This window comes from Chiloscyllium plagiosum, chromosome 6, assembly GCF_004010195.1.
Source record: "Chiloscyllium plagiosum isolate BGI_BamShark_2017 chromosome 6, ASM401019v2, whole genome shotgun sequence".
NCBI classification, from domain to species: domain Eukaryota; kingdom Metazoa; phylum Chordata; class Chondrichthyes; order Orectolobiformes; family Hemiscylliidae; genus Chiloscyllium; species Chiloscyllium plagiosum.
Genome location: NC_057715.1, coordinates 36,876,240 through 36,898,198, shown reverse-complemented (window position 1 = coordinate 36,898,198; position 21,959 = coordinate 36,876,240). Strand labels below are relative to the sequence as shown.

General features: G+C 42.8%; 1 long non-coding RNA gene across 2 annotated transcripts in view; it reads right to left on the bottom strand.

Moving 5' to 3' along the window:
* The window catches only part of LOC122551128, a 123,987-nt gene that overhangs the window by 6,223 nt on the left and 95,805 nt on the right, over positions 1-21,959 (bottom strand). For both annotated transcript variants that reach the window (XR_006312023.1, XR_006312022.1), the window contains one exon: positions 9,900-9,999. This is a non-coding gene — a long non-coding RNA (uncharacterized LOC122551128). The remainder of the gene's footprint in view (positions 1-9,899; positions 10,000-21,959) is intronic.

The window sequence follows — 21,959 nt, the reverse complement described above, 5'->3', positions numbered from 1 at the left end:
ACAGAATCATAGAATCCCTACAGAATGGAAGCAAGCCAGTTGGCTCATTGAGTCGACACCAACCTTCTGAAGAACATCCCACCCAGTCTTGCCTCCCTACCCTACACCTCTGTAACCCTGTATTTGCATAGCGAGTTTACCTATCCCGTACAACTCAGGGGCTACTGGCAATTTAGCATGGCCAATTCACCTAACCTGCACATCTTTGGACTGTGGGAGAGAAAACTGGAACACTCAGAGGAAACCAACATAGACACGGGAAGAATGTGCAAACACCACAGAGACGGTTGCCAGAGGCTGGAATTGAACCCAGATCCCTGGTACTGTGAGGCAGCAGTGCTAACCACTGAGCCATCCTGGCACCCTTACGGCATTCCTCTGTATATATACTTATTTGCAGGATGAGCCGCTCTGGAGGATGGCACTATGAATACAGCCAAAGACTGACCATCTGTACAGTGAGATTCATGCCTCTTCCATAGGAATAACCCATTCTATCACTAAAATGGACTTCATAGAGCAGCTAAGGTCAGCATCGTTTGTGATGTGCTGCCTCATCCTCTCTTACCATGGTAGTGGGATTAAGATTAGTTAGGACTACTTGACATTTGGTAACTTTACCTTTATTCAACATTTTTCTAACTATTTACTAGGTAAGGCTTAACATGACATCTAACGTAGAACTATTTCTTTTTGGATGACTCACATTCTTAATAAGTACACTTGCACGAATATTGTCTGTTGCATCTCCCCACCTTTCTCAAAACTATTAATTCCATGAATAACATACAATCATCCTACATTTATCAGTTTTTGAGCTTTCCAATTTTATTCTGATCTCTTTGTTGTTGCAGGTAATTCATCAGTTGCTTCATCAATTACCTTCCCTTCATCATAATGCCAGAAGTGAGAATGTTCATTGATGATTGCATATTGTTCAGCTACATGCATGACTGCTCAGATACCAAAACAGTTATTGCCCAAATGACCTGGACAATAACCAGGCTTGGACTGACAAGTGGCATGAAATGTTTGTACCACTGAAGGATCATCTACAACAGGAGTGAATCCAGCCATTATTCCTTGACATTTAATGGCATTACCATCACTAATTCTTCTACTATCAACATCGTGGAGGCTATCATTGACCAGAAACTGACTGAAAAGGGATTAAAATACTGTTATTAAAAGATCAGGTCAGAGGTTAGGAATCCTGCAGCAAGTAACTCACCTCCAGACAGACCAAAACTTATCCACAATCCACAAGTCCTAAGTGTGATAGAGTACTGTCCCTTGTCTGAATGATTGCTGCTCCAATAATACTCAAGAAGCTTGACAAAATCCAGGACAGAGCAGATTTGCACCACATCCAGATATGGAGAATGTGAGGACTACAGATGCTGGAGGTCAGAGTCAAAAAATGTGGAGCTAGGAAAGCACAGCCGGGCAGGAGCATTGATGTTTCAAATATAAGCTCTTCATCAGGAATATCATTTGGAATGTCATTAGGAATGCACCACACTTTTGACCAAATCCAGATATGTTCATCATCTCCCCAGCAGCAACAACCAGTAGAAACCATGTGTACTACTTACAAAATATACTGCAGAGATTCACCATGTCTCCTAAGATAGCACCTGGCAAACCCATGACAACAGAACATTGAACGTTTCAGCGCAGTACAGGCCCTTCAGCCCTCGATGTTGTGCTGACCTGTGAAAATAAATTGATGCTTATCTAACCTACATTGTTCCATTATTATCCATGTGTATGTCCAATGCCCATTTAAATGCCCTTAATGTTGGCGAGTCTACTACTGTTGCAGGCAGGCCGTTCCATGCCCCTACTAATGAGTAAAGAAACTACCCTTGATATCTGTCCTAAATCTATCATCCCTCAATTTAAAGCTGTGTCCCCTCATGTTAGCCTTCAGCATCCACAGAAAAAGGCTCTCACTGTCCACCATATCTAACCCTCTGATTATGTTATGCATCTCAATTAAGTCACCTCTCAACCTTCCTCTCTTCAATGAAAACAGCCTCAGTTCCCTCACCCTTTCCTCACAATACCTTCCTTCTATACCAGGCAACATCCTAGTAAATCTCCTCTGAACCCTTTCCAAAGCTTCCACATCCTTCCAATAATATAGTGACAAGAACTGTACGCAATATTCCAGAAGCTGTCTTACCAGTATCTTGTACAGCTGAAGCATGACCCTGTGGTCCTAAGCTCAATCCCCCTACCAATAAATACCAACACACCATATGTCTTCTTAACAATCCTATCAACTTAGTGGCTACTTTCAGGGATTTATGTATCAGGACACCGAGATCTCTCAATTCATCTATGCTGCCAAGAATTTTACCATTAGCTCAGTACTCTACATTCCTGTTATTTCTTCTGAAGTAAACTACCTCACACTTCTCTACATTAAACGCTATTTGCCACTTTTCAGCCCAGCTCTGCATCTTATCTATGTCCCTCCGTAACCCACACATTCCTTCGGCACTATACATAACTCTGCCGACCTTAGTGTCATCCGCAAAGGTACTGACCCATCCTTCTGTGCCCATATCCAGATCATTTATAAATATGACAAACAGCAGTGGCCCCAAAACAGATCCTTGCGGCACACCACTGGGAACTGAGCTCCAGGGTGAACATTTCCCATCAACCTCCACCCTCTGTCATCTTTCAGCTGGCCAATTTCTGATCCAAACCACTAAATCGCCTTCAATCCCGAAACTCTATTTTGTGCAATAACCTGCCATGTGGAACCTCATTAAACACCTTACTGTAATTACAACTTACAACTACCATCTAAAAAGGACAAGACAGACGCATGGAAATACAACCACCTGTAAATTCCCCCCCAAGTCACTAACAGTCTTGACTTGGAAAAAAATCATTGTTCCTTCAGTCTCTTTATGTCAAAATTCTGGAACCCCTCCGTAACAACATTGTAGATCTACCTATAGTAAATGGACCTTTATGTTCAAGGTGGCAGCTCATTAACACTTTCTCAAGAACATCTATAGGGATGGCTAAGAAATGCGGGCACAGCAAGCAATGCCATTTACCATGAATATGAAAAAAAAATGCAGACAATGATAACTCTAGCATTTGCTTTCACCCCTAATTTCCCTTCAACTTTGTGGCTTACTGTGCCAGTACAAAGGGCCATTTAAAAACTAACTTTGCTATTGGTCTGGAGTCACATGCAAGCCACAAATGAAAAGGTAGCAGATTTCCTTCCTCAAAAAGACATTAGTGAATGACATGGGCTTTGATAAAAATTGATAGTTTCATGGTCACGATTAATAAGAGTATCTTTTCATTCCAGAATTTAAATCCAATTAATAAAATTTACCAGTAACTGTGACAGACTTTGTGCTGATGTCCCAAAGGGATAGAGCTGAACCTGTGAATTATTACTCCAGTGACATTACCATGACACCACTGCCTCCACTAAATTGTATTTAATGGAGTTCAGGACTTCACTCTTCAATAAAACTTCTAGCTTATTTCACAAGTTTTTCAACAGAAAAGACACAACAATGTGTCAGTTGTTATTTGATGCATTTCCTGGACATACTTAGTTTTGACATTGAACTTCATTAATCTTATGCAAAATCCTTATCTTGCAATGGCATCTTTTTCCAGCTTTTTGGTACTTATTAAATAATTATTAATTTATTCAATAATTATGACATTATTGTAACATTGGTTTGTAGCCTATTTCAATGGCAAACTTTGGACCAAAGTCATCTCCTGAAAATTTCTTCCCAGCCTGTGTTACTGTGATTTTTTTCGCTCTAAATTATTACATTTATTTGCTCTATTTTATTCATCGATCTGGAATGGTCAATATATTAGTCTACAGCTTCCATCTTTGCGTACATGATTTGAATAGGTTTAGACAGATCCAGTCTGATATTTGGACAGATTTGAATGGATTTGGGGAACAAAGGAAGCCCAGCAGATTTAAACACTTGCCAGTTGGTGTCCGAGATTTTTAAATAAAGCATTGGTGAGACAATCTGTTTAATTTTGGTGACTTGTGGTTGGTTAAGTTAAAAGTGAGAGAAATGGCTCTTAAAATTGCTAAAGAGTTTCTGGGATTTGAAGATGATTCCCAAATTTGCCAAGAAAGTTTAGAAAGTAAAGAAAAGACCATACACTTCGAATTAGCAAAGAGGTTAGGTTTGGGTTTAACCAAGCACAAACGCAAAGCTGAAATTGCAAGGGAATTACTCAAACATTTAGGTGTGTCAGATAAACGGACAAGTGCACTAGAGTTAGAAAAACTTAAATTGCAATTGTAGAAAATGGTTTTAGAAGATAAACAAAGGGACAGAGAGGAAACAGAGAGAGAGGGAGAAGGTCTTTAGCTGAGCAAAAATAGAGAAAATTTGTACTTGAAAAGTTGCGACTTAGTTACGACAGGATAGAGATTAAAAGAGAAAGATGAAAGAGTTAAGGTTCAGTTAACAGACACCTTGTTTGACGTAATGGTGCAGAAAAATCCTGAACAGGCAGAGGGTTAGGCTGCAGTGTTTAGTTCTGAAAGGCTAAGGGACTTGCAACCGAAAGACAAGGCAATAAAAGGTAAATATATGGATACGTACTCCGAAAAGGAGAAAGAGAATATTCGTGAGGGTTATTATCTGAAAGATAGAATCCTAAGGTGGAAATAGAGACCACAGCAGGTTAGTGCAGAGGAGAAATGGGCCGAAGTGCACCAGATTATGTTGCTGGTAGCATACAGACAGCAAGCGTTACAGGTAACACATGAGTTACCTGTAGGAGGTCACCTAGATGTACGAATGACTCAGACTAAGATACAAAAACATCTTTATTGGCCTGGAAAGCACAAGGATGTGGTTAGCTTTTGCTGTATGTGCCATAAATGCTAAATGGTGGGTAAGCCACAGGTTGTCATAAAACCAGCACCTTTGTTGCCAAATCCTGCATTTGAAGAACATTTCATGTGGGTTATAATTGATTGTGTAGGTCCCATCCTGAGAACTAAAAGTGGGAACAAGCATAATTGTTGACAATAATGGATGTGTCAACCAGATGTCCGGAGGCAATTCCATAATGGAGTATTAAGGCAAAAAGGGTGGTAGACGAGTTAGTAGCTTTCTTCACACAGTACGGGCTACCCAGAGATTCAGTCAGATCAAGGGTCTAAATTTACTGCTAGGCTGTTTAAGGAGGTCATGAATAGCTTAAGCATACAGCAATTTAAATCAAGTGCACACCATCCTGTTCCCCAGGGAGCTTTAGACAGGTGGCATCAGACCTTGAAGACAATGTTGAGAGCATACTGTCAGGATTACCCAAATGATTGGGATAAAGGTATTCCATTTGTATTGTTTGCTGTTAGAGATGCCCTAAATGAATCTATTCAGTTCACTTCATTCGAGTTAATATTCTGGCATGAGGTGAAAGGCCCGTTGAAATTAATCAAAGAGAAATTGACAGGACCAAAGTCGGAGATCTCACACTTAGAGTATGTATCGGAGGTGAGGTAGAGACTAAATCAAGTCAGTGAGTTAGCTAAACAACGCCTACAGTGGGCACAGCATAGAAAGAAGCAGGTGGCAGATTAAAAACTCTGAGACTCGGACATTTTCCCGAGGGGATGACACGCTAGTAGTGGTAGTAGTGATAGGACATCCCTTCAAAGCCAGGTTTAGTGGTCCCTATCAGACTGAGAAAAAAGTTGAGTCAGTGAACTATCTAGTAAAGATGCAAGATAGATAAAGAATCTGTATTGGATATGTCATGTGAACATGTTGAAACCATATCATACTAGAGACAAAGAACTGCAGAAACAGGTGTCAGTTACTGCCCCACAAACTGAGGAATCAAATCCAGATATTGTGGATTTTGATGTGCCTCAAAATATGTTAAAAAATTAGAAGTCTTTGAGGAGTGGGATAGGTTAGTAAACTATCTGTCTCAGTAGCATAGAACACAATTGAAAGGTTTGTTACTGCAGTACAAGGACATATATAGTAATCAGATGGGGAAGACTAATGCTATTGTACATGAAGGAGACATAGGGAATACTGCTCCGATAAAACAACACCCTTATCAGCATAATCCTTTCAAAGCCAAACAATTCCAGAATGAGGTGGAGGCAATGCTCAGTAAAGATATCAATGAATCAAGCCAGAGCGAGTGGAATTCATCGATCATCTTAGTTCCCAAACCAGACAGGATTCAACAATTTTGCATGGATTACCACAAGGTCAACACTGTTACAAAACTGGACTCGTATCCAATACTGAGTTTGGAGGACTGTATCGAGAAAGTTGAACAAGCCAGTTACATCACCAAGTTGGACTTACTGGGTGGATACTGACAGGTACCTTTAAAAGAATCAGCCAAAGAAATTGTGTTTGTAACCCCAGATGGACTATGCTGAAAATGTGTTGCTGGAAAAACGCAGCAGGTCAGGCACCATCCTAAGAGCAGAAGAATCAACGTTTCGGGCATGAGCCCTTCTTCAGGATTCCTTTCCTGAAGAAGGTCTCATGCCCGAAACATCGATTCTCCTGCTCCTTGGATGCTGCCTGACCTGCTGCGCTTTTCCAGCAACACATTTTCAGCTCTGATCTCCAGCATCTGCAGTCCTCACTTTCTCCCAGATGGACTATGTCAATTCAAAGTGATCTCCTTTGGAATGAAGAATGCACCCACCATATTACAAAGACTCATGAACAGAGTTGTGGCTGGGTTAACAAAGTGTTCTATTTGGACGATGTCGTGATCTTTAGCAAGTCCTGGAAAGATCACTTGGTACAGTTGGCAGAGCTCTTTGAATGACTACATGAAGCAAAACTGGTAATAAATTCAACAAAACTGAATTTGTGAAAGGAATGTTCTTGGGACATAACATCAGTCATGGAAGGTTGACCCCACAGAAGGCCCAGACGAAGGTTATCGACCAAACTCGAAGAAAGAGGTGCTTCGATCTAGGGACTAAACAGATTCTATCGGAAGTTTGTTCCAAACTTCAACAATGCAGTGGCACCATAAACTGATTTGCTGAAGAGCACAAAGTTTCAGTGGACAGAGCAATGCCAGGAGGCATTTGACCATTTGAAAGCAATATTAATCACTGCACCAGTTTTATCTACACAAAACTTTTCAAAAACTTTTAAAGTTGCCATCGATGCCAGTGACATATGAATTGGAGCTGTACTGCTACAGGAAGATGATGATGTAATTGAACTGCCAATTGGTTACTTTTCAAAGAAACTCAACATCCTCGAGAGGAAATATTCCATAATTGAAAAAGAACTATTGGGTTTGGTACTGACCTTACAACATTTTAATGTGTATGTCATGAACAATGTGTTAGAGACAGTTGTGGTGCATGGATCACAATCCTCTTACATTCTTAGAACACTTTAAAGACAAGAATGAGAATATTTCATTGGAATCTTATCTTACAGACTTTTACTTTATATATCATAAGAATGTAATTACAGATGCATTATTGTGGATTTAACTGATAAAGTATAGATAAGATTGGTATTTATTCAATGTTTTATAAAAATATGCGTGAAGAAGTTAATATGAACTTAGATTAATGTCATATTTATGTCATGATAATGTGGTTCAGGAATAAAGAAAAAAATGAAGCTATCTTTTCATTATGATAGTTCATTTTTTTCTTCGGGGGAGGTTATATGAAGGTGTAGAGGTGTCCTGTACCTTTGAGAGAGAGGAAGCTAGCAAGAACTGACTGAAATTACAGAGTGTCCTGAACATTTTAAAAACGTAACACTTGGTTGAAACAATTATCAGGTGTTGCATTGCCATGGAACCAAAACAAATTCAAATTTGGCCAGTTTAAATACTCCCTTGTCAGGTCCACACCCCCCACCAACCCAACCTCCACTCCCGGCACCTTCCCCTACAACTGCAAGAAATGCAAACCTTGCGCCCACACCTCCTCCCTTACTTCCCTCCAAGGCCCCAAGGGATCCTTCCATATCCGCCACAAATTCACCTGCACCTCCACACACATCATTTATTGCATCTGCTGCACCTGATGTGGCCTCCTCTATATTGGGGAGACAGGCCGCCTACTTGCGGAACGTTTCAGAGAACACCTCTGGGACACCCGGACCAACCAACCCAACCACCCATAGCCCAACACTTTAACTCCCCCCTAACCTTGACCTCCTTCCACCTATCGCATCTCCAACGCCCCTCCCCCAAGTCCCTCCTCCCTACCTTTTATCTTAGCCTGCTGGACACACTTTCCTTATTCCTGAAGAAGGGCTTATGCCCGAAATGTCGATTCTCCTGTTCCTTGGATGCTGCCTTTTCCAGCAACACATTTTCAGCCTGATCTCCAGCATCTGCAGTCCTCACTTTCTCCCCAGTTTAAATTATACCCCAGATACCAAAATCCAATCGAATTTGAAATTAGTATTTTTATGACATCAAACCAATGAAATAATCCCAAGTTTTGGGGTATAAAAACTGGACATTTTTAACAGTTAGTTGGAGAACTGCCAAGAAAACCAACAAATATAGACTTCTGGTCAAATAGTTCTCTGAAAGGTACCTGTCCATAAGGAATGTATGCAGCAGAACACTGAAACTGCCCTCAAAAAATCTACAGAGGAAAATCTACAAAGAAGAATTGACAAAGCTGACTGGTTTTGAAACATGATTTTATTTTTTGTAAATCTTATTTTTTTTTATTGAACAAGTGTTGTATTGTGGGAGGTAAAAGATAGGTTTAAAAGAAAGGAGTTGAAAATAGTGGTTCTAATGTCCTCTGTTGGACTTAAAGAATAAAATTGTTAATCTTTACTTTAAATAGTGAAATCTGGGATATAGTTTTTTTGTCTCAAAATTTAACAGATTACAGCGAGGTGAGCTTCTTTGTGTATCAGGTTTTGATTAGCAGAGGGGTTTCCCCCATTTCATAACAACCTGGAATTGATATATGTTAGTCTACAGATTCCATCTTTGCGTACATGAAAAAATGCATTCTTCCTCATGTTGTTGATGTGTCTGTGCTGTTTCTGGGTCATAGCGAAATGTCTAGTGAAATATTTATCTTAACCTCTCAAATGAAATGTGCTGATTTTCTCACCAATACCCATACTTGGTCCTAGCTAAGCAATTATAGTGGTTCATTTACCCATCCCAAATTAAGTCAATAATTTTTCTACTTGATCTACCATATTCATGAATCTTTGAAATTTGATGATATTGCTGGTGGTGGGAAACCTTTGATTGCCCTAGTTTTATGAGTCAGCTGCACTGCCTACTATATGAATGATGTGTCCCAAAGTTTAATGATTGCTTACAAGTGCTCACATTTGTCAACGAGAGTAAATCCTGTTTCTTGCAAGCATTGAAACTGTACTGTCATTCTGGGATCATGTTCATATGTGGTGGAACCATGAATTAGATCCATCCTTTTTGCAAAAGCAAAAATCTTATTCTAACAAGCAATAATTTCAAATGCTGTAATGAATACTGTCAGTAATTTAAATTCTTAAACTGAAGATCATTGCCAAAAACAACTGTTCATAATTAGTTTGGTGAAAGAAGTGCTTTTTACCAACTTTTTTTAAGAATCTGCTCAACAGACATTCATTGGTTCGATCTCCATTTCCATTGGTTTGTTTAAATAGGAAGTCATCACATACTTAAAATTGATTGGTTTGATTTTAACACTGGAACCATACTTAAAGGTTGACTTGTTTAATTCGTTACAGGTGAGTTAACTTACAACATTGACAGATTTCTTGCTACACTTTCTTTGAAAGTGGATGTGGAACTTTCCTTGAGATGAATAAGCATACTGGTTTGACATCTGATCTCAAACTGATAATGATAGCTGTTTTAAGCCTTACCTGAAGTCTTTTAATTTTCCATAGTTTTCTGATTCATCAACTTCATTTGTGAGTCAAAGACCTCTGTAAGCTTTCTGCTTGTTCATGTTAGTGTTCGTTTCTAAGAAGGATCACAGGATTTGAACAGTCACTTATATTTTCTCTTCAGAAATACTGTCACACCTGCTAGGCTTTTTAAAAAAAAACCTTCTGTTATTGTTTGTTCATGAAAATAGAGAGTTGATTAACACAGACAACTTGCAATATGTAAATATAAATGTTTACCCCTCCAAACAGCTGAAAAACAATACATCTGTACAAACATTTAGGGTAAGGGGAAAACTGAATTTCTCTCTGGAGAGATTATTTTAAGAAAAAAACTTTCTGATTGGGGCGTAGTCATTCTAGAAGGCAAAAGAAAAGGCAATGGGTGCTCTGAAATCTGAAGATCTGGTTGCCTACCATATGGTCAAATTACTAATGACAAATGGTTGTCTGTGGAGTCTTTGCAGACTCAATTTGCTCGGAAAATATAACACAAAGGAGTTCATTCAGTCACTCTCTTTCAGAAGACCAATCAGATTACACGCTAAATTCACCCAAAGGTACTTCAGAAATAGGAATGTTGAGTTCAGGAACTTTTTCATAGTATACTTTGCCACACTAAGCCAAATCAGAAACTCCAAAACTGCAAACATTTTTCCAACAGGACAGCCATAAAATCAAGTCCTAAAACATTCAGGTGATTTTTCCGAAAGTGGATCAAGCAACCAATTTTCAGCACAAATCTTAAATCACATGATTTCCAACAGGCTAGTTAAATCTATATTCCACAGTCATTACAAGGATCTTTTACCAAAATAAACGGTTCCTGGCACTTCAATAATGCTAGAAACTGAAGTTCTCAAATAAATATCTCTAACGAATTGACTTCAGAACAAATTTAATACATTGTGCAGAATTTATGTAATATTGTGCATTTTACAGTACTTCTGCAGTGTAGGAATTTAGCTGTTTATCTTCAATCCAGGAAAAAGAGCCATTATCCATAAGAACCATTGCCAAGCTAAGAAAATAATTATACCCCTTTGATACTTGGTGTCAGAACTAATGCAAGGATTTTTTCTGAGGTATAGGGCATGGCCCATTAAAATCACCTGAAAAGAAACAAATAATAAAACCAAGAACTGTGGATGCTGGAAATCTGAAACTAAATCAAAAACTGCTGGAGAAGCTCAGCAAATCTGCAACACCTGCAGAGAGAAAGCAGAGTCTGTTTTGATGAAGGGTCATTGGATCTGAAATGTTGACTCTATTTTCTCTCCACAGATCTGCCAGACCTGTTGAGCTTCTCCAGAAATGTCTATTTCTTTTCTGAACCAAAAAGAGAATCTGGTTGTTTGTAACCTCCAAAAATCTGAATAGTCCAAAAGACATGTAGTGCCATGGATTTAGCTGAATGGTTACAATAGAAAAATAAACCTCTGGAAAAAAAAAAGGTTCTGCCCATTTATCCATGCATATGGCAAAACTTCTGCACACAAACATTCACATGATAAAGCATCCTGAAATCTTGTATAATTGAAAAAGTCCTGGAATTGCCAAATACCTCATATTTTTTCAGACTGGAGGCCTGAGACCAGTGGAGTGCCACAAGGATCCGTGCTGGGCCCTCTACTTTTTGTCATTCACGTAAATGATTTGGATGCGAGCATAAGAGGTACAGTTAGTAAGTTTGCAGATGACACCAAAATTGGAGGTGTAGTGGACAATGAAGAGGGTTACCTCAGATTACAACAGGATCTGGACCAGATGGGCTAATGGGCTGAGAAAGTGGCAGAAGGAGTTTTATTCAGATAAATGTGAGGTGCTGCATTTTGGGAAAGCAAATCTCAGCAGGACTTATACAGTTAGTGGTAAGGTCCTAGGGAGTGTTGCTGAACAGAAGACCTTGGAGTGCAGGTTCATAGCTCCTTGAAAGTGGAGTTGCAGGTAGATAGGATAGAGAAGAAGACATTTGGTATACTTTCCTTTATTGGTCAGAATATTGAATACAGGAGTTGGGAGGTCATGTTGCGGCTGTACAGGACATTGGTCAGGCCACTGTTGGAATACTGCACGCAATTTTGGTCTCCTTCCTATCGGAAAGATGTTGTGAAACATGAAAGGATTCAGAAAAGATTTACAAGGATGTTGCTATGGTTGGAGGATCTGAGCTACAGGAAATGGCTGAATAGGCTGGGGCTGTTTTCCCTGGAGCGTCGGAGACTGGGGGGTGACCTTATAGAGGTTTACAAAATTATGAGGGGCATGGATAGGAAAAATAGACAAAGTCTTTTCCCTGGGGTTGGGGAGTCCAGAACAAGACGGCATAGGCTTAGGGTGAAAGGGGAAGGATATAAAAGAAACCTAAGGGGCATCTTTTTCACGCAGAGGGTGGTACGTGTATGGAATGAGCTACCAGAGAACGTGGTGGAGGCTGGTACAATTGCAACACTTAAGAGGCATTTGGATGGGATATGAATAGGAAGGGTTTGGAGGGATATGGGCCGGGTGCTGGTAGGTGGGACTAGATTGGGTTGGGATATCTGGTCGGCATGGACGGGTTGGACCAAAGGGTTTGTTTCCATGCTGTACATCTCTATGATTCTATTTGATGTGATAACCCCATATTTTTGATTTAAACTTCATTCTGAAACCTATTTTGATGTTCTGTCATGTCAAAAAATATTCACACCTTGTGTTTGTAAATACGTTTGTCAAAGTTCCGACATTTCTCTAATAGCTTGTTGACATCTAACTACAAGAATGTAAATTGCTGGAAAAGCTCATCAGGTCTGACAGCACCTGTGAACAGAAATCAATATTAATGTTTTGGTTTCAGTGGTCCTTTCTCAGAAGTGATGGTAGCTGGGAAAATGTTAGTTTATATGCAGAACATAGGGTGGGGGAGGGGATAAGGAATAAATGATAGGTGGGGACAGAGCCCAAAGAAAAAGTAGAACAGATGGACAGACAAAGGAGTGGATAAGGATCTGGCTAGGAGAGTGGATTACTGTTAATGGAGGTTGTTAATGGCTAACAATAGGAAGTATGTTATGATAATACAGATTTGTGTGTGGGATGGGGGCTTCAGGCCCTAAAATTATTGAACTCGACATTGCGTCCAGAGGGCTGCAGAGTCCCCAGGTGGAAAATGAGGAGTTGTTCTTTCAGCTTACGCTGATCTTTGCTGGAACACTGCAGCAAGCCTGAGACAGAGATTTTGGCCAGGGAACAGGGTGGTGTGTTAAATTGGCAGGCAACTGGAAGCTCAGGGTCTTTTTTGTGGGCAAAACATAGGTGTTCTGCAAAGTGGTCACCCAGTCTATGCTTCATTTCCCCAATGTAGAGGAGACCACATTGCGAGCTCCTCTCCTCGACAGGATTTCTGTTTCAAATCTTTTTCTTGTTCGCTGACATTAGTTTCACTGTCACCTCTGATGTTTGACTAGGTATTTGCTAAAACTTGTTTCCACAACCACATTACATTCGCCAGTGACTGCCTCCAGCTCAGACTTACTGCACATAGATTCCAATTGAAATTTCATCCTTGGTGCTTTGATTCCACCCAGAATCATAACTTTCTCCATGATATTCAACATTCAACAGATAACTGCTCTCACTGTATCCTGAGATCCACACACAGTGCCATGCAGTGTCATATGCACACTATCAACCTCTCTCTCAAACATCATCATATCGGTTGGCTCAGGGCAGCACGACTCCACAATTCCACTTCATCTTCCTGCTCATTCGCCGTGCTAACAATCAACATTTTCTTTTCTTTTCAGGCATCAAGCCCCACAAGATGCAACAACTAAGAGATGCCCATGGCATTCTGGAAACTTCCTCCCTTTTTCTCTGACTCCATCTTCTCCCCCAACCCCACCTCCTGTCAGATATTCACCATCCCTCCTTACCTTTCACTCTTCGATTCTGCATGTTCTGTACTCGGTTAGAGACAAAAACACAGCAGATGCTGAAATCCAAGGCAGACAAGCAGGAGGCTGGAAAAAAACACATCAAGCCAGGCAGCATCAGGTGGTGGATTGGGTGAGAGGGGCAGAAAAATTGAGGCAACAATTGTTACTTTGATAGTTCTCAATGAACAGATCAAATGGGGGTAAAAGGCCAGAGGGAGGTGTCCAGGTGGAGGGAGAATGTTGGAGCTGGGAGAAGAGATGTGAAGGACAGGGAGAGGAATTGTGCAAAGAAATGTGCATGGAGGTGAAGACGATGGAAGAAGAGTTCAATGTCTTACCAAGCGCAAGATTCATTACAATGGGGATGCAAAACGATAAAGCTGCAGCCTTGGCTGAGTACAGAACTACACTTGCCTCTTTGTCAGCTACGTCGAACATTCCATCTTCAGTACCTACACAGGCACTGTGCCCCAAATCTTCCGCTGTTACATCAATGACTACATTGGCGCAGTCTCCTGCACCCAGGCGTTGGTAGCTGGAAGGAAGAGTCGGTCAGAGGAATGGACAGGAGGGGGAGGGGCTGGGAAGGGAGTAGGGGGATGCGAAAGGAAGTTATTTGAAATTGGAGAACTCAAATGTTGAGGCCTCTGGGCTGTAGACTGTCCAGGCAGAAGATAAGGTGTTGTTCCTCCAGTTTGCAGTCTGATTCACTGTGGCAATGGAGGAGGCCTAGGATGCTCATGTCGGAAAGGGAGTGGGAAGAGGAATTAAAATAGACAGTGACTGGGAGGTCAGGTTAGCCCCTACAGGCCCAGCTGAGATGCTCGGCGACACATGCCCTGAGTTTACATTTGATCTCCCTGATGTAGAGAAGACCACATCAGCAGCACCGGGATACAGTAAACCAAGTTGGAGGAGAGGCAGGTGGACCTTTGTCTCAGCTGGAAGGACTGACCCTGGATAGGGGTGGTGTGCCAGCAGGTTTTGCAACTTTTACAGTTGGAGGAGAAGATACCTGAGAGTTCCGGGGATTTGGCAGGGAGAGTGGCACAAACCAAGGATTGATGAAAGGATGGCCCTTGTGGAAGGCACAGTGGGGTGGGGAGAGGAAGAGGTTATTAGTGGTTGGGCTCTGGTTGGAGTTGGCAAATTGTTTAAGGATCTTATATTGGATGTGGACACTGATGGGGTGGTAGATGAGGACAAGGGCAGCCATGCCTTTATTGTTTTTGGAGAGGGGTGTTTATAGCAGTGGAGCAGGAATAGAGAAGATGCTGTGAAGTTCTGTTTGATGACAGAGGGGGGGAATGTATGTTGATCAAAATAAGTGGGACACCTGGGATGTTTGGCAGTGTAATGTCTCCTCGTCTGAGTGGGTGAGATGGTGGCAGAGGAATTGGGAAAATGGGATGGAGTTCTTGCAGGATACTAGGTGGAAGGAGGTGTACTCCAGGTACTTATGGGAGTCTATGGGTTTATAGTAAACATCTGTCTGTACACTGTCAAGAAAGGAAAGGTCAAGAAAGGGGAGGGAGGTGTCTGAATTTGACGAAGTGAATTTGAGGGCAGGGTAGAAGTTGTGGGCAAAGTCAATGAACTGCTCCAGTTTAGCTTGGGTGCAGCAGACTGCGCCAATGCAGTCATTGATGTAACAGTGGAAGAGTTGGGGCACAGTGCCTGTGTAGGTACTGAAGATGGAATGTTCGACGTAGCCAACAAAGAGGTATGTATAGTTCTGTACTCAGCCAAGGTCTTAACTTGATCCCTCTTCTTCCCCATCTTAATGAATCCTGAACTTGGCATGACGTTGAACTCTTCTTCCATCGTCTTCACCCAGATCTCTTCACCCAGCTCCAACATTCTCCCTCTACCTGGACACCTCCCACTAGCCTTTTACCCCCATTTGATCTGTTCATTGAGAACTATCAAAGTGACATTGTTTGCCTTAATTTCTCTGCCCCTCTTACCGTATCCAACCTATCTACCTCTGAACTGATTGTACTGTGTGCTTAGATCCGACCCTGATTTTGTTATTAAGCCTACTAATAAGATGATGATGTTGTAGTTTGGCATACTGACCTCTGCATTGCAGAGCGTTAGCTCTCAGATACCTCCTCCTACCCTTCCCTGGACTATGACCCCACTATGACATTTCTGGCTATTATATCAACAACAACAGGCACTGACCTCACTTCACCTGGTGATCTCCTCCCCGACTGCCTTCGAGCTGATAGCCCCCAGCCTCACACAAGGTCTCTTCTACCTCCTTGCAAAAATCCACAAATAGGACTGCCCAGACAGACCTATTGTTTGAGCCTGCTCCTGCTCCACAGAACTCTGCTCTTACTACCTTGACTCAGTCTTTTCTGCCTGGCCCAGACCCTGCCCACATACTTCCGTGATTCTTCTGACACTTTATGCCAGTTTCAGAATTTGCAGTTTGCCGGCTCCAGCCAACTTTTCTTTATCAAGGACTTGCAATCCCTTTACACATCCATCCACCAATAGGATTGCCTCGAGGCTCTCCACTTCTTCCTGGAGCAAAGGCCTGAATCATCCCCAACCACTACCCTCCTCTGCTTGGCCAATCCCATCCTCACCCTCAACTACTTCTCTTTTAACTCCTCTCATTTTCTTCGTTGGGTATGTGAGCATTCCTTGTTCCAGTCCTGTTCCGATCCCTACCCACAACTCTTTCTCCGATATATCGATGGTATCATTGGTGTTGCTTCTCACTCTTGCCCAGAATTGGAAAAGTTAATTGATTTTCCTTCCATTTTCCACCCCACCCACACTTTCACCTGGTCTATCTCTGATTCCTCCCTTCCCTTCTGCGCAATCTCTGTTTCCATTTCCGGAGATAGATTGGCCACTAATATCCACTATTAACCCACCGATGCCCATAGCTACCTGGACTCGCACCCTGCTTCCTGTAAAGACTCTATTCTATTGTCCAGATCTTCTGTCTCCATCACATCTGTTCCAATGAGGCCAACGTCAACAAGGGAATCTTCAAAACATCCGCTTTCTTCTTCAACCAAAGATTCCCTGGCACCGCTGTCAATCAAGCTCTCAACCAGGTCTGACCCATTTCCTGCAATTCTGCCCTCACCCCTTCTCTTTCCTCTCACAATAGTGATAAGGGCTCCCCTTATCCTTACCTATCATCCCACCAGCATCCATATCCAGAAGATCATGAGCCACCATTTCTGTCATGCCCAGTGAGATGCCACCACCAGACACACATTCCACTCCCCTACCTTGTCTGCCTTCTGCAGGGAACAATCCATCTGGGACATCCTGGTCCACTCGGACTTCACTCCCAACAATCACCCACAGTCCCACGGCACCTTCCCCTGCAACTGCCGAATATATAACACCTGCTCCTTAACCTCCCTCTTCAGTATCAAAGGGCCCCAACATACTTTTCAGTGAAGCATACTTTATCTGCACTTCTCACAATCGAAACTACTGCATTTGCTGCTTACAATATGGTGTCTTCTACATTGGGGACCGCTTTGCAGAACATCTACATTCTGCCCACAAAAAAAAAAAGACGGTGAGCTTCCAGTAGCCAGCCACTTTAACAAACCACCAAGGCGTCAGGGCCTCCATTTGCCGAGAGGTGCATGGGAGGAACAAAGGACTTCTGGGAAGGGGAGTCTAACCATTTAAAACACTTACTTCAGGCATCGGGGCCTCCATTTGCCGAGACATGCAAGGGAGGAGCAAAGGACAGCTGGGAAAGTTTTAAGTGGGTGAGATCTAAACCTGAGACCCGACACCATAGGGCCTCCCTCCCATCCACCACCTCTAACCTTACTAAGAGTCTGTAAACTAGTTAAGTTATCAGGTTTCTCATTTCTTTTCTTCCCTTCCTTTGTTTAGTCCTGCCCGGGCTTTCAGCGTAGCGGGATATGGATGTTAGGGCAGTTGCATGTTCCTCCTGCAGAATATGGCAGGTGAGAGACACTTCACATGTCTCTGCCGACTATATCTGTGGGAAGTGCATCCAACTCCAGCTCCTCAAAAACCGAGTTAGGGAACTGGAGCTGGAGTTGGATGAAATACGGATCATCCGGGAGGCTGAGGGGAAAATTGAGAGGATGTTCAGGGAGGTGGTCACTCCTCAGGCACAGGGTAAGAACAGCTGGGTTACAGTCAGGGGGAGGAAAGGGAACCGACAGTCAGAGCAGGGATCCCCTATGCCCGTTCCCCTCAGCAATAAGTATACCATTTTGGATACTGCTGGTGGGGACGGCCTACCAGGGGAAAGCCATAGTTGTCAGGTCTCTGGCACTGAGGCTCAGAAGGGAAGTGGGGAAAATAGAAAAGTGCTAGTGGTAGGGGACTCAATAGTTAGACGGATTGGCAGGGGATTTTGTGTTCAGGAATGGGACTCCCGGAAGGTATGTTGCCTCCCCGGTGCCAGGGTCCGGGATGTCGCCGATCGGGTTTACAAGAAACAGTCAGTCAGCGAATGCAGCTTAACACGTGGCTGCAAGGTTGGTGCAGGAGGGAGGGCTTCAGATACCTAGACCATTGGGATACCTTCTGGGGATGACCTTCTGTATATGAAGGACGGGTTGCACCTAAATTGGAGGGGTACAAATGGTCTGGTTGGGAGATTTGCTCATGTGATTCGGGAGGGTTTAAACTAGTTTGGTAGTGGGGTGGGAATCAGAGCCACATGTCTGAGAGGGGGACAGTTGCAGATGGGACAGTGACAGGATGTAGTGAATCTATCAGGAAGGTTTCTCACGCGATGAAACAAAGGGATCAGTTAAAGTGTGTCTGCTTTAATGCAAAGAGTGTCTGAAATAAGAGTGACGAACTTAGAGCATGGATCAGTACTTGGGGCTATGATGTTGTGGCCATAACAGAGACATGGGTTTCACAGGGGCAGGTATGGTTGCTTGATACACACAAATACACAAAGCTTACAGTGTGGAAACAGGCACTTTGGCCCAACAAGTCCACACCGACCCTCCGAAGAGCAACCCACCCAGACCCATTCCCCTACATCTACTACTATGGGCAATTTAGCAAGGCCAATTCACCTAACCTGCACATTTTTGGACTGTGTGAGGAAACTGGAGCACCTGGAGGAAACCCACGCAGACACTGGGAGAACGTGCAAACTCCACACAGACAGTTTCCTGAGGCGAGAAATGAACCCGGGTCTCTGGTGCTGTGAGGCAGCAATGCTAACCACCGTGGGCCACTGTGCTGCCATGCTGCCCAATGCCACTGTGCCGCCCACAATGTTCCAGGGTTTAGAACATTTAAAAAGAACAGGGATGGTGGAAAAAAAGGAGGGGGTGTAGCATTGCTAATTGGAGAGTGCATCACAGCTACAGAAGCGAAGGTTGTTGAAGAAGGTTTGTCTACTGAGTCAGTATGGGTGAAAGTTAGGTACAGCAAGGGTACAGCCACCACTTTGGGGGTTTTCTACAGACCACCTAATAGCAGTAGAGGGATTGAAACTCATAGGTGGGCAGATTCTTGAAAAATGCAGAAGTAGCAGGGTTGTTATTATGGGCGATTTCAACTTTCCCAATATCAACAGGAACCTCCTAAGTGTAGATGGTTTGGATGGAGCCGTTTTTGTCAGGTGTGTTCAGAAGGGTTTCCTTACTCAGTATGTAGACAGACCGACGAGGGGAGAGGCCATTTTGGATTTGGTGCTTGGTAACAAGCCAGGACAGGTGTCAGATCTCACGGTGGGAGAGCACTTTGGTGACAGTGATCACAACTACCTCATATTTAGCATAGCCTTGGAGAGGGAAAAGAGAAGTTACCGAGGGAAGATATTTAATTAGGGAAAAGGAAATTTTGACGCTATCAGACAGGAGTTGGGAAGTTCAGACTGGGAGCAATTGTTCCACAGAAAGAGCACAGCAGACATGTGGAGACTATTTAAGGAGCAGATGTTGCAAGTGATGCATCAAGACAGGTAAGAATGGGTAAAATTAAGGATCCTTGGATGACAAGAATAGAGGAGCCTGTCAGCAAAATGAAGAAGGCAGCTTACGTAAGGTGGAGGAAGCAAGGATCTAACCCTGCTTTAGAGGATTACAGGCTTGCTAGAAAGGAGCTCAGAAATGGACTGAGGAGAAACAGGAGGGGGCATGAAAAATGTTTGGCAAGAAGCGTTAGGGAGAACCCAAAGGCATTTTACTCATTCATGAGGAATAAGAGAATGATCAGGGAGAAAGTAGGGCCGATGAACTTGATGTGTTGAAAATTTTGGAAAACATTAAGATTGATAAGTCCCCAGGGCCAGACCAGATTTATCAGAGTCTGCTCCCGGAGTGAGAAAGGAGGTGGAGAGGATATTTGCCTCCTCACTCTCCACAGGAATTGTACCAGAGGATTGGAAGAAAGTGAACGTTGTTCCTCTTTTCAAAAAAGGGTAATAGGGAAATCCCTGGCAATTACAGACGAGTCAGTCTTACTTCTGTAGTCAACAAAGTTTTGGAAAGAATTCTGAGGATAGGATTTATGACTATTTGGCAAAGCGTAGTGTGATTAAAAGCAGTCAGCATGGCTTTGTGAGGGGCAGGTCATGCCTCACAAATCTTATTGAGTTCTTTGAGGAGGTGTCAAGAGAGGTCAATGAAGTCCGAGCAGTAGATGTTGTGTATATGGACTTCAGCAAGGCATTTGATGAGGTTCACTGCTGAAAAATATGTTGCTGGAAAAGCGCAGCAGGTCAGGCAGCATCCAAGGAGCAGGAGAATCGACGTTTCCGGCATAAACCCTTCTTCAGGAATGAGGTTCCCCATGGTAGGCTCATTCATAAAGTCAGGAGGTATGGGATACAAGGGGATTTGGCTATCTGGATTCAGAATTGGCTGGCTGACAGAAGGCAGAGAGCGGTTGTAGATGGAAAGTATTCTGCCTGGAGGTCAGTGGTGAGTGGTGTCCTGCAGGGCTCAATTCTTGGGCTTCTGCTCTTTGTAGTTTTTATCAATGACTTGGATGAGGAGGTTGAGGGGTGGGTTAGTAAATTTGCAGATGACACAAAGGTTGGAGGAGTTGTTGATAGTATTAAGTGCTATTGCAGGCTGCAGCGTGACATAGATAGAATACAGAGCTGGGCTGAGAAATGGCAGATGGAAGTCAACCTGGATAAATGTGAAGTGTTGCAGTTTGGAAGGTCAAACTCGAATTATGAATATAGGATTAAAGACAGGATTCTTGGCAGTGTGGAGGAACAGAGGGATCTGGACGTGCAAGTACATAGATCCCTCAAAGTTGCCACCCAAGTGGATAGGGTTGTTAAGATAGCATATGGTGTTTTGGCTTTCATTAACAGGGGGATCAAGTTTAAGAGCTGCAAGGTTTTGCTACAGCTCTACAAGTCCCTGGTGAGACCACACTTGGATTATTGTGATCAGTTCTGGTCGCCCTACTATAGGAAATATAGAGAGTCTTTGGAGAGGTTGCAAAGAAGATTTACCAGAATCCTGCCTGGACTGGAGGGCTTGCCTTATGAAGAAAAGTTGAATAAGCTCGGACCTTTCTCTCTGGAGAGAAGGAGGAAGAGAGGAGTCCAGATCGAGGTATACAAGATAATGAGAGGAATAGAAAGAGTCAATAGCCAAAGACTTTTCCTCAGGGTAGGATTGACTGGTACGAGGAGTCATAGTTTGAAAATATTAGGAAAACGGTAGAAAGGAGACATCAGAGATATTTTTTTACGCAGAGAATTGTGAATGCATGGAATGCGTTGCCAACGGTGGTGGGAGCAGAGTCATTGCGGACATTTAAGCAACTGCTGGACATAAACATGGATAGCAGTGAGTTGAGGGGTGCGTAGGTTAAGTTATTACATTTTACATTAGGATTAAACCTCAGCACAACATTTTGGGCCAAGGACCTGTTCTGTGCTGTACTTTTCTATGTTCTACGTACCACCCTGTTCCCTGGCCAACATCTACCTCAGGCTTGCTGCAGTGCTCCAGCGAAGCTCACCACAAGTTGGAAGAACAACACTTAATTTTTCACTTGGTGATGCTGCAGCCCTCTGAACTCAATATTGAGTTCAATAATTTTAGGGCCTGAACTCCCCCATCCCCTAGCCCCCCATCCCACATACCAGGCCATTTTA